This window comes from Ambystoma mexicanum, chromosome 2q, assembly GCF_040938575.1.
Source record: "Ambystoma mexicanum isolate Mex_15411 chromosome 2q, UKY_AmexF1_1, whole genome shotgun sequence".
In the NCBI taxonomy this organism is placed as follows: Eukaryota; Metazoa; Chordata; class Amphibia; order Caudata; family Ambystomatidae; genus Ambystoma; species Ambystoma mexicanum.
This window is the reverse complement of record NC_090924.1, coordinates 2,304,003-2,317,199: the sequence shown is the minus strand read 5'-3', so window position 1 is coordinate 2,317,199 and position 13,197 is coordinate 2,304,003.

Sequence of the window (13,197 nt, the reverse complement as noted above, 5' to 3'; positions counted from 1 at the left end):
CTTCCGATAGGATGAGATTTATTATCTGACTCCTTCAAATACCAAACTTGAGTCCCTTCCTAAAGGATGAGATCTGATATCTCAGTGCTTCTAATACCAAACCTGAGTTCCTTCCTATAACATGAGATGTGATATCCAACTCCTTCCCATTCCAATCATGAGGCCCTTCCTATAGCATGAGATGTGATATCTCAATGCTTCTACCAAACCTGAGACCCTTCCTATAGCATGAGATGTGATATCCAACTCCTTCCCTGAGACCCTTCCGATAGCATGAGATATGATATCTCAATGCTTCTAATAACAAACCTGAGACCCTTCCTATAACATGAGATGTGATATCCAAATCCTTCCCATTCCAATCCTGAGACCCTTCCTATAACACGAGATGTGATATCAAACTCCTTCCCAATCCAATCCTGAGACCCTTCCGATAGCATGAGATATGATATCTCAATGCTTCTAATACCAAACCACAGACCCGTCCTATAAATTGAGATGTGATATCCAAATCCTTCCCCTTCCAAACCTGAGACCCTTCCTTTAGCATGAGATGTGATATCCAACTCCTTCCCATTCCAATCCTGAGACCCTTCCTATAGCAAGAGATGTGATATCCTAATGCTTCTACCAAACCTGAGATCCTTCCTATAGCATGAGATGTAATATCCAACTCCTTCCCATTCCAATCCTGAGACCCTTCATATAGCATGAGATGTGATATCTCAATGCTATTAATACCAAACCTGAGATCCTTCCTATAACATGAGATGTGATATCCAACTCCTTCCCAATCCAATCCTGAGACCCTTCCGATAGCATGAGATGTGATATCTCAATGCTTCTACCAAACCTGAGACCCTTCCTATAGCATGAGATGTGATATCCAACTCCTTCCCATTCCAATCCTGAGACCGGTCCTATACTATGAGATGTTATATCTCAATGCTTCTAATACCAAACCTGAGACTGTCCTATAACATGAGATGTGATATCTCAATGCTTCTAATGACAAACCTGAGACCCTTCCTATAACATGAGATGTGATATCCACGTCCTTCCCATTCCAATTTTGAGACCCTTCCTATAACATGAGATGTGATATTCAACTCCTTCCCAATCCAATCCTGAGACGCTTCCTATAGCATGAGATGTGATATCCCAATGCTTCTACCAAACCTGAGACCCTTCCTGTAGCATGAGATGTGATATCCAACTCCTTCCCAATCCAATCCTGTGACCCTTCCGATAGCATGAGATGTGATATCTCAATGCTTCTAATACCAAACCTGAGACCCTCCCTATAGCGTGAGATGTGATATCAAACTCCTTCACATTCCAATCATGAGGCCCTTCCTATAGCATGAGATGTGATATCTCAATGCTTCTACCAAACTGAGACCCTTCCTATAGGATGAGATGTGATATCCAACTCCTTGCCATTCCAATCCTGAGACCCTTCCTGTAGCATGAGATGATATCCAACTCCTTCCCATTCCAATCCTGAGACCCTTCCTATAGCATGAGATGTGATATCTCAATGCTTCTACCAAACCTGAGACCCTTCCTATAGCATGAGATGTGATATCCAACTCCTTCCCTGAGACCCTTCCGATAGCATGAGATCTGATATCTCAATGCTTCTAATAACAAACCTGAGACCCTTCCTATAACATGAGATGTGATATCCATACCTTCGCATTCCAATCCTGAGACCCTTCCTATAACATGAGATGTGATATCCAACTCCTTCCCATTCCAATCCTGAGACCCTTCCTAGAGCATGAGATGTGATATCCTAATGCTACTACCAAACCTGAGACCCTTCCTATAGCATGAGATGTGATATCCAACTCCTTCCCATTCCAATCCTGAGACCCTTCCTATAGCATGAGATGTGATATCTCAATGCTATTAATACCAAACCTGAGATCCTTCCTATAACATGAAATGTGATATCCAACTCCTTCGCAATCCAATCTTGAGACCCTTCCTATAGCAAGAGATGTGATATCCCAATGCTTCTACCAAACTTGAGACCCTTCCTATAGCATGAGATGTGATATCCAACTCCTTCCCAATCCAATCCTGAGACCCTTCCGATAGCATGAGATGTGATATCTCAATGCTTCTAATACCAAACCTGAGACCCTCCCTATAGCGTGAGATGTGATATCAAAGTCCTTCCCATTCCAATCCTGATACCCTTCCTATAACATGAGATGTGATATCCTAATGCTTCTACCAAACCTGAGACCCTTCCTATAGCATGAGATGTGATATCCAACTCCTTCCCATTCCAATCCTGAGACCCTTCCTATAGCATGAGATGTGATATCTCATTGCTATTAATACCAAACCTGAGATCCTTCCTATAAGATGAGATGTGATATCCAACTCCTTCCCAATCTAATCCTGAGACCCTTCCGATAGCATGAGATGTGATATCTCAATGCTTCTACCAAACCTGAGAACCTTCCTATAGCATGAGATGTGATATCCAACTCCTTCCCATTCCAGTCCTGAGACCCGTCCTATACTATGAGATGTTATATCTCAATGCTCCTAATACCAAACCTGAGACTGTCCTATAACATGAGATGTGATATCTCAATGCTTCTAATAACAAATCTGAGACCCTTCCTATAACATGAGATGTGATATCCACGTCCTTCCCATTCCAATCTTGAGACCCTTCCTATAACATGAGATGTGATATCCAACTCCTTCCCAATCCAATCTTGAGACCCTTCCTATAGCATGAGATGTGATATCCCAATGCTTCTACCAAACCTGAGACCCTTTCTATAGCATGAGATGTGATATCCAACTCCTTCCCAATCCAATCCTGAGACCCTTCCGATAGCATGAGATGTGATATCTCAATGCTTCTAATACCAAACCTGAGACCCTCCCTATGGCATGAGATGTGATATCAAAGTCCTTCCCATTCCAATCCTGATACCCTTCCTATAAGATGAGATGTGATATCCAACTCTTCCCATCCAATCCTGAGACCCTTCCTATAACATGAGATGTTATATCCAACTCCTTCCCAATCCAATCCTGAGACCCTTCTGATAGCATGAGATGTGATATCTCAATGCTTCTAATATCAAACCTGAGACCCTCCCTAAAGCGTTAGATGTAATATCAAAGTCCTTCCCATTCCAATCCTGATACCCTTCCTATAACATGAGATGTGATATACAACTCCTTCCAATTCCAACCTGTGACCCTTCCTATAGCATGAGATGCGATATCCAACTCTTCCCATCCAATCCTGAGACCCTTCCTATAACATGAGATGTGATATCCAACTCTTCCCATCCAATCCTGAGACCCTTCCTATAACATGAGATGTGATATCCAACTCCTTCCAATTCCAACCTGTGACCCTTCCTATAGCATGAGATGTGATAACCAACTCTTCCCATCCAATCCTGAGACCCTTCCTATAACATGAGATATGATATCCAACTCCTTCCCAATCCAATCCTGAGACCCTTCCGATAGTATGAGATGTGATATCTCAATGCTTCTAATACCAAACCTGAGACCCTCCCTATAGCATGAGATGTGATATCAAAGTCCTTCCCATTCCAATCCTGATACCCTTCCTATAACATGAGATGTGATATCCAACTCTTCCCATCCAATCCTGAGACCGTTCCCATAACATGAGATGTTATATCCAACTCCTTCCCAATCCAATCCTGAGACCCTTCCGATAGCATGAGATGTGATATCTCAATGCTTCTAATACCAAACCTGAGACCCTCCCTATAGCGTGAGATGTGATATAAAAGTCCTTCCCATTCCAATCCTGATACCCTTCCTATAACATGAGATGTGATATACAACTTCTTCCAATTCCAACCTGTGACCCTTCCTATAGCATGAGATGCGATATCCAACTCGTTCCCAATCCAATCCTGAGACCCTTCCGATAGCATGAGATGTGATATCTTAATGCTTCTAGCAAACCTGAGACCTTCCCATGGCATGAGATGTGATATCTCAATGCTTCTAATATCAAACTTGAGACCCTCCCTATAGCATGAGATGTGATATCCAAGTCCTTCCCATTCCAATCCTGAGACACTTCCTATAGCATGATATGTGATATCCAATGCTTCTAATACCAAACCTGAGACTCTTCCTATAACATGAGATGGGATATCCAACTCCTTCCCATTCCAATCCTGAGACCCTTCCGATAGCAGAGATGTGATATCTCAATGCTTATACGAAACCTGAGACCCTTCCTACGGCATGAGATGTCATATACAACTCCTTCCCATTCCAATCCTGAGACCCTTCCTATAGCATGAGATGTGATATCTCAATGCTTAAACCAAACCTGAGACCCTTCCTATAGCATGAGATGTGATATCCAACTCCTTCCCATTCCAATCCTGAGACCCTTCCTATAGCATGAGATGTGATGTCTCAATGCTTCTAATACCAAACCTGAGATCCTTCCTATAACATGAGATGTGATATCCAACTCCTTCCATTCCAATCCTGAGACCCTTCCTATAGCATGAGATGTTATATCTCAATACTTATACCAATCCTGAGACCCTTCCTATAGCATGAGATGTGATACCCAACTCCTTCCAATTCCAATCCTGAGACGCTTCCTATAGCATGAGATGTGATATCTCAATGCCTCTAATACCAAATCTGAGATCCTTCCTCTAACATGAAATGTGATATCCAACTCCTTCCCTTTCCAAATCTGAGAGCCTATCTATAGCATGAGATGTGATATCCAAGTCCTTCCCATTCCAATCCTTAGACCCTTCCTGCAGCGTGCAATATGATATCTCAATGATTCTAATAACAAACCTGAGACCCGTCCTATAACATGAGATGGGATATCCAACTCCTTCCCATTCCAATCCTGAGACACTTCTGATAGCAGAGATGTGATATCTCAATGCTTATACCAAACCTGAGACCCTTCCTATAACATGAGATCGGATATCCAACTCCTTCCCGTTCCAAACCTGAGACCCTTTCTATAGCATATGTGATATCCAACTCCTTCCCATTCCAAACATGAGACCCTTCCTATAGCAAGAATGTAATATCCAACTCCTTCCCATTCCAACCCTGAGACCATTCCTATAGCATGAGATGTGATATCGCAATGCTTCTAATACCAAACCTGAGATCCTTCCTATGACATGAGATGTGATATCCAAGTCCTCCCCATTCCAAACCTGAGAACCTTCCTACAGCATGCGATGTGATATCTCAATGCTTCTAATACCAAACCTGAGACCAGTCCTATAACATGAGATTGGATATCCAACTCCTTCCCCTTCCAAACCTGAGACCCTTCCTATAGCATAAGATGTGATATCCAACTTCTTCCCATTCCAATCCTGAGACCCTTCCTATAACATGAGATGTGATGTCTCAATGCTTCTAATACCAAACCTGAGATCTTTCCTATAACATGAGATGTGATATCCAACTCCTTCCCATTCCAATCCTGAGACCCTTCCTATAGCATGAGATGTGATATCTCAATGCTTATACCAAACCTGAGACACTTCCTATAGCTTGAGATGTGATATCCAACTCCTTCCCATTCCAATCCTGAGACCCTTCCTATAGCATGAGATGTGATATCTCAAGGCCTCTAATACCAAACCTGAGATCCTTCCTCTAACATGAAATGTGATATCCAACTCCTTCCCCTTCCAAACCTGAGAGCCTTCATATAGCATGAGATATGATATCCAAGTCCTTCCCATTCCAATCCTGAGACCCTTCCTATAACATGAAATGTGATATCCAACTCCATCCCATTCCAACCTGAGACCTTTCCTATAGCATGAGATGGCATATCCAACTCCTTCCAAATCCAATACTGATACCATTCCGATAGCATGAGATGTGATATCCCAATGCTTCTACCAAATCTGAGACCCATACTATGGCATGAGATGTGATATCAAACTCCTTCCTATTCCAATCCTGAGACCCTTCCTATAGCTTGAGATGTGATATCCAACTTCTTCCCATTCCAATTCTGAGACCCTTCCTATACCATGAGACTTGATATCTCAATGCTTCTAATACCAAACCTGAGACCCGTCCTATAACATGAGATGTGATATCCAAATCCTTCCCCTTCCAAACCTTAGACCCTTCCTTTATCATGAGATGTGATATCCAACTCCTTCCCATTCCAATCCTGAGACCCTTCCGATATCATGACATTTGTTATCTCAATGCTTCTAATATCAAACTTGAGACCCTCCCTATAGCATGAGATGTGACATCCAAGTCCTCCCCATTCCAATCCTGAGACCCTTCCTATAGCATGAGATGTGATATCTCAATGCTTCTAATACCAAACCTGAGACCCTTCCTATAACATGAGATGGGATATCCAACTCAGATGGGATATCCAACTCCTTCCCATTCCAATCCTGAGACCCTTCCGATAGCAGAGATGTGATATCTCAATGCTTATATCAAACCTGAGACCCTTCCTATGGCCTGAGATGTCATATACAACTCCTTCCCATTCCAATCCTGAGACCCTTCCTATAGCATGAGATGTGATATCTCAATGCTTATACCAAATCTGAGACCCTTCCTATAGCATGAGATGTGATATTCAACTCCTTCCCATTCCAATCCTGAGACCCTTCCCATAGCATGAGATGTGATATCGAACTCCTTCCCATTCCAATCCTGCAACCCTTCCTATAGCATGAGATTTGATATCTCAATGCTTCTAATACCAAACCTGAGATCCTTCCGATAGCATGAGATGTGATATCTGAATGCTTCTAATACCAAACCTGAGATCATTCCTATAACACGAGATGTAATATCCAAATCCTTCCCCTTCCAAACCTGAGACCCTCCCTTTAGCATGAGATGTGATATCCAACTACTTCCCACTCCAATCCTGAGACCCTTCCTATAGCATGAGATGTGAAGTCTCAATGCTTCTAATACCAAACCTGAGATCCTTCAAATAACATGAGATGTGATATCCAACTCCTTCCCATTCCAATCCTGAGACACTTCCTATAGCATGAGAAGTGATATCTCCATGCTTATACCAAATCTGAGACCCTTCCTATAGCATGAGATGTGATATCCAAATCCTTCCCATTCCAATCCAGAGACCCTTCCTATAGCATGAGATGTGATATCTCAATGCTTATACCAAACCTGAGAGCCTACCTATAGCATGAGATGTGATATCCAACTCCTTCCCGTTCCAAACCTGAGACCCTTCCTATAGCATGTGTGATATCCAACTCCTTCCCATTGCAAACATGAGACCCTTCCTATAGCAAGAATGTAATATCCAACTCCTACCCATTCCAATCCTGAGACCATTCCTATAGCATGAGATGTGATATCTCAATGCTTCTAATACCAAACCTGAGATACTTCCTATGACATGAGATGTGATATCCAATTCCTTCCCATTCCAAACCTGAGATCCTTCCTACAGCATGCGATGTGATATCTCAATGCTTCTATTACCAAACCTGAGACCCGTCCTATAACATGAGATGGGATATCCAACTCCTTCCCGTTCCAAACCTGATACCCTTCCTATAGCATGAGATGTGATATCCAACTCCTTCCCATCCCAATCCTGAGACACCTCCGATAGCAGAGATGTGATATCTCAATGCTTATACCAAACCTGAGACTCTTCCTATAACATGAGATATGATATCCAACTCCTTCCCGTTCCAAACCTGAGACCCTTCCTATAGCATGAGATGTGATATCCAACTCCTTCCCATTCCAATCCTGAGACCCTTCTGATAGCATGAGATGTGATATCTCAATGCTTCTAATACAAAACCTGTGATCCTTCCTATAGCATGAGATGTGATATCCAACTCCTTCCAATTCCAATCCTGAGACCCTTCCTACAGCATGAGATGTGATATCTCAATGCTTCTAATACCAAACCTGAGACCCTTCCTATAACATGAGATGGGAATATCCAACTCCTTCCCATTCCAATCCTGAGACCCTTCCGATAGCAGAGATGTGATATCTCAATGCTTATACCAAACCTGAGATCCTTCCTATAACATGAGATGTGATATCCAACTCCTTCCCATTCCAATCCTGAGACCCTTCCTATAGCATGAGATGTGATATCTCACTGCTTATACCAAACCTGAGACCCTTCCTATAGCATGAGATGTGATATCCAACTCCTTCCCATTCCAATCCTGAGACCCTTCCTATAGCATGAGATGTGATATCTCAATGCTTCTAATATCAAACTTGAGACCCTCCCTATAGCATGAGATGTGATATCCAAGTCCTTCCCATTCCAATCCTGAGACACTTCCTATAGCATGATATGTGATATCCAATGCTTCTAATACCAAACCTGAGACTCTTCCTATAACATGAGATGGGATATCCAACTCCTTCCCATTCCAATCCTGAGACCCTTCCGATAGCAGAGATGTGATATCTCAATGCTTATACGAAACCTGAGACCCTTCCTACGGCATGAGATGTCATATACAACTCCTTCCCATTCCAATCCTGAGACCCTTCCTATAGCATGAGATGTGATATCTCAATGCTTAAACCAAACCTGAGACCCTTCCTATAGCATGAGATGTGATATCCAACTCCTTCCCATTCCAATCCTGAGACCCTTCCTATAGCATGAGATGTGATGTCTCAATGCTTCTAATACCAAACCTGAGATCCTTCCTATAACATGAGATGTGATATCCAACTCCTTCCATTCCAATCCTGAGACCCTTCCTATAGCATGAGATGTTATATCTCAATACTTATACCAATCCTGAGACCCTTCCTATAGCATGAGATGTGATACCCAACTCCTTCCAATTCCAATCCTGAGACGCTTCCTATAGCATGAGATGTGATATCTCAATGCCTCTAATACCAAATCTGAGATCCTTCCTCTAACATGAAATGTGATATCCAACTCCTTCCCTTTCCAAATCTGAGAGCCTATCTATAGCATGAGATGTGATATCCAAGTCCTTCCCATTCCAATCCTTAGACCCTTCCTGCAGCGTGCAATATGATATCTCAATGATTCTAATAACAAACCTGAGACCCGTCCTATAACATGAGATGGGATATCCAACTCCTTCCCATTCCAATCCTGAGACACTTCTGATAGCAGAGATGTGATATCTCAATGCTTATACCAAACCTGAGACCCTTCCTATAACATGAGATCGGATATCCAACTCCTTCCCGTTCCAAACCTGAGACCCTTTCTATAGCATATGTGATATCCAACTCCTTCCCATTCCAAACATGAGACCCTTCCTATAGCAAGAATGTAATATCCAACTCCTTCCCATTCCAACCCTGAGACCATTCCTATAGCATGAGATGTGATATCTCAATGCTTCTAATACCAAACCTGAGATCCTTCCTATGACATGAGATGTGATATCCAAGTCCTCCCCATTCCAAACCTGAGAACCTTCCTACAGCATGCGATGTGATATCTCAATGCTTCTAATACCAAACCTGAGACCAGTCCTATAACATGAGATTGGATATCCAACTCCTTCCCCTTCCAAACCTGAGACCCTTCCTATAGCATAAGATGTGATATCCAACTTCTTCCCATTCCAATCCTGAGACCCTTCCTATAACATGAGATGTGATGTCTCAATGCTTCTAATACCAAACCTGAGATCTTTCCTATAACATGAGATGTGATATCCAACTCCTTCCCATTCCAATCCTGAGACCCTTCCTATAGCATGAGATGTGATATCTCAATGCTTATACCAAACCTGAGACACTTCCTATAGCTTGAGATGTGATATCCAACTCCTTCCCATTCCAATCCTGAGACCCTTCCTATAGCATGAGATGTGATATCTCAAGGCCTCTAATACCAAACCTGAGATCCTTCCTCTAACATGAAATGTGATATCCAACTCCTTCCCCTTCCAAACCTGAGAGCCTTCATATAGCATGAGATATGATATCCAAGTCCTTCCCATTCCAATCCTGAGACCCTTCCTATAACATGAAATGTGATATCCAACTCCATCCCATTCCAACCTGAGACCTTTCCTATAGCATGAGATGGGATATCCAACTCCTTCCAAATCCAATACTGATACCATTCCGATAGCATGAGATGTGATATCCCAATGCTTCTACCAAATCTGAGACCCATACTATGGCATGAGATGTGATATCAAACTCCTTCCTATTCCAATCCTGAGACCCTTCCTATAGCTTGAGATGTGATATCCAACTTCTTCCCATTCCAATTCTGAGACCCTTCCTATACCATGAGACTTGATATCTCAATGCTTCTAATACCAAACCTGAGACCCGTCCTATAACATGAGATGTGATATCCAAATCCTTCCCCTTCCAAACCTTAGACCCTTCCTTTATCATGAGATGTGATATCCAACTCCTTCCCATTCCAATCCTGAGACCCTTCCGATATCATGACATTTGTTATCTCAATGCTTCTAATATCAAACTTGAGACCCTCCCTATAGCATGAGATGTGACATCCAAGTCCTCCCCATTCCAATCCTGAGACCCTTCCTATAGCATGAGATGTGATATCTCAATGCTTCTAATACCAAACCTGAGACCCTTCCTATAACATGAGATGGGATATCCAACTCAGATGGGATATCCAAATCCTTCCCATTCCAATCCTGAGACCCTTCCGAAAGCAGAGATGTGATATCTCAATGCTTATATCAAACCTGAGACCCTTCCTATGGCCTGAGATGTCATATACAACTCCTTCCCATTCCAATCCTGAGACCCTTCCTATAGCATGAGATGTGATATCTCAATGCTTATACCAAATCTGAGACCCTTCCTATAGCATGAGATGTGATATTCAACTCCTTCCCATTCCAATCCTGAGACCCTTCCCATAGCATGAGATGTGATATCGAACTCCTTCCCATTCCAATCCTGCAACCCTTCCTATAGCATGAGATTTGATATCTCAATGCTTCTAATACCAAACCTGAGATCCTTCCGATAGCATGAGATGTGATATCTGAATGCTTCTAATACCAAACCTGAGATCATTCCTATAACACGAGATGTAATATCCAAATCCTTCCCCTTCCAAACCTGAGACCCTCCCTTTAGCATGAGATGTGATATCCAACTACTTCCCACTCCAATCCTGAGACCCTTCCTATAGCATGAGATGTGAAGTCTCAATGCTTCTAATACCAAACCTGAGATCCTTCAAATAACATGAGATGTGATATCCAACTCCTTCCCATTCCAATCCTGAGACACTTCCTATAGCATGAGAAGTGATATCTCCATGCTTATACCAAATCTGAGACCCTTCCTATAGCATGAGATGTGATATCCAAATCCTTCCCATTCCAATCCAGAGACCCTTCCTATAGCATGAGATGTGATATCTCAATGCTTATACCAAACCTGAGAGCCTACCTATAGCATGAGATGTGATATCCAACTCCTTCCCGTTCCAAACCTGAGACCCTTCCTATAGCATGTGTGATATCCAACTCCTTCCCATTGCAAACATGAGACCCTTCCTATAGCAAGAATGTAATATCCAACTCCTACCCATTCCAATCCTGAGACCATTCCTATAGCATGAGATGTGATATCTCAATGCTTCTAATACCAAACCTGAGATACTTCCTATGACATGAGATGTGATATCCAATTCCTTCCCATTCCAAACCTGAGATCCTTCCTACAGCATGCGATGTGATATCTCAATGCTTCTATTACCAAACCTGAGACCCGTCCTATAACATGAGATGGGATATCCAACTCCTTCCCGTTCCAAACCTGATACCCTTCCTATAGCATGAGATGTGATATCCAACTCCTTCCCATCCCAATCCTGAGACACCTCCGATAGCAGAGATGTGATATCTCAATGCTTATACCAAACCTGAGACTCTTCCTATAACATGAGATATGATATCCAACTCCTTCCCGTTCCAAACCTGAGACCCTTCCTATAGCATGAGATGTGATATCCAACTCCTTCCCATTCCAATCCTGAGACCCTTCTGATAGCATGAGATGTGATATCTCAATGCTTCTAATACCAAACCTGTGATCCTTCCTATAGCATGAGATGTGATATCCAACTCCTTCCAATTCCAATCCTGAGACCCTTCCTACAGCATGAGATGTGATATCTCAATGCTTCTAATACCAAACCTGAGACCCTTCCTATAACATGAGATGGGAATATCCAACTCCTTCCCATTCCAATCCTGAGACCCTTCCGATAGCAGAGATGTGATATCTCAATGCTTATACCAAACCTGAGATCCTTCCTATAACATGAGATGTGATATCCAACTCCTTCCCATTCCAATCCTGAGACCCTTCCTATAGCATGAGATGTGATATCTCACTGCTTATACCAAACCTGAGACCCTTCCTATAGCATGAGATGTGATATCCAACTCCTTCCCATTCCAATCCTGAGACCCTTCTGATAGCATGAGATGTGATATCTCAATGCTTCTAATACCAAACCTGTGATCCTTCCTATAGCATGAGATGTGATATCCAAATCCTTCCCATTCCAATCCAGAGACCCTTCCTATAGCATGAGATGTGATATCTCAATGCTTATACCAAACCTGAGAGCCTACCTATAGCATGAGATGTGATATCCAACTCCTTCCCGTTCCAAACCTGAGACCCTTCCTATAGCATGTGTGATATCCAACTCCTTCCCATTGCAAACATGAGACCCTTCCTATAGCAAGAATGTAATATCCAACTCCTACCCATTCCAATCCTGAGACCATTCCTATAGCATGAGATGTGATATCTCAATGCTTCTAATACCAAACCTGAGATACTTCCTATGACATGAGATGTGATATCCAATTCCTTCCCATTCCAAACCTGAGATCCTTCCTACAGCATGCGATGTGATATCTCAATGCTTCTATTACCAAACCTGAGACCCGTCCTATAACATGAGATGGGATATCCAACTCCTTCCCGTTCCAAACCTGATACCCTTCCTATAGCATGAGATGTGATATCCAACTCCTTCCCATCCCAATCCTGAGACACCTCCGATAGCAGAGATGTGATATCTCAATGCTTATACCAAACCTGAGACTCTTCCTATAACATGAGATATGATATCCAACTCCTTCCCGTTCCAAA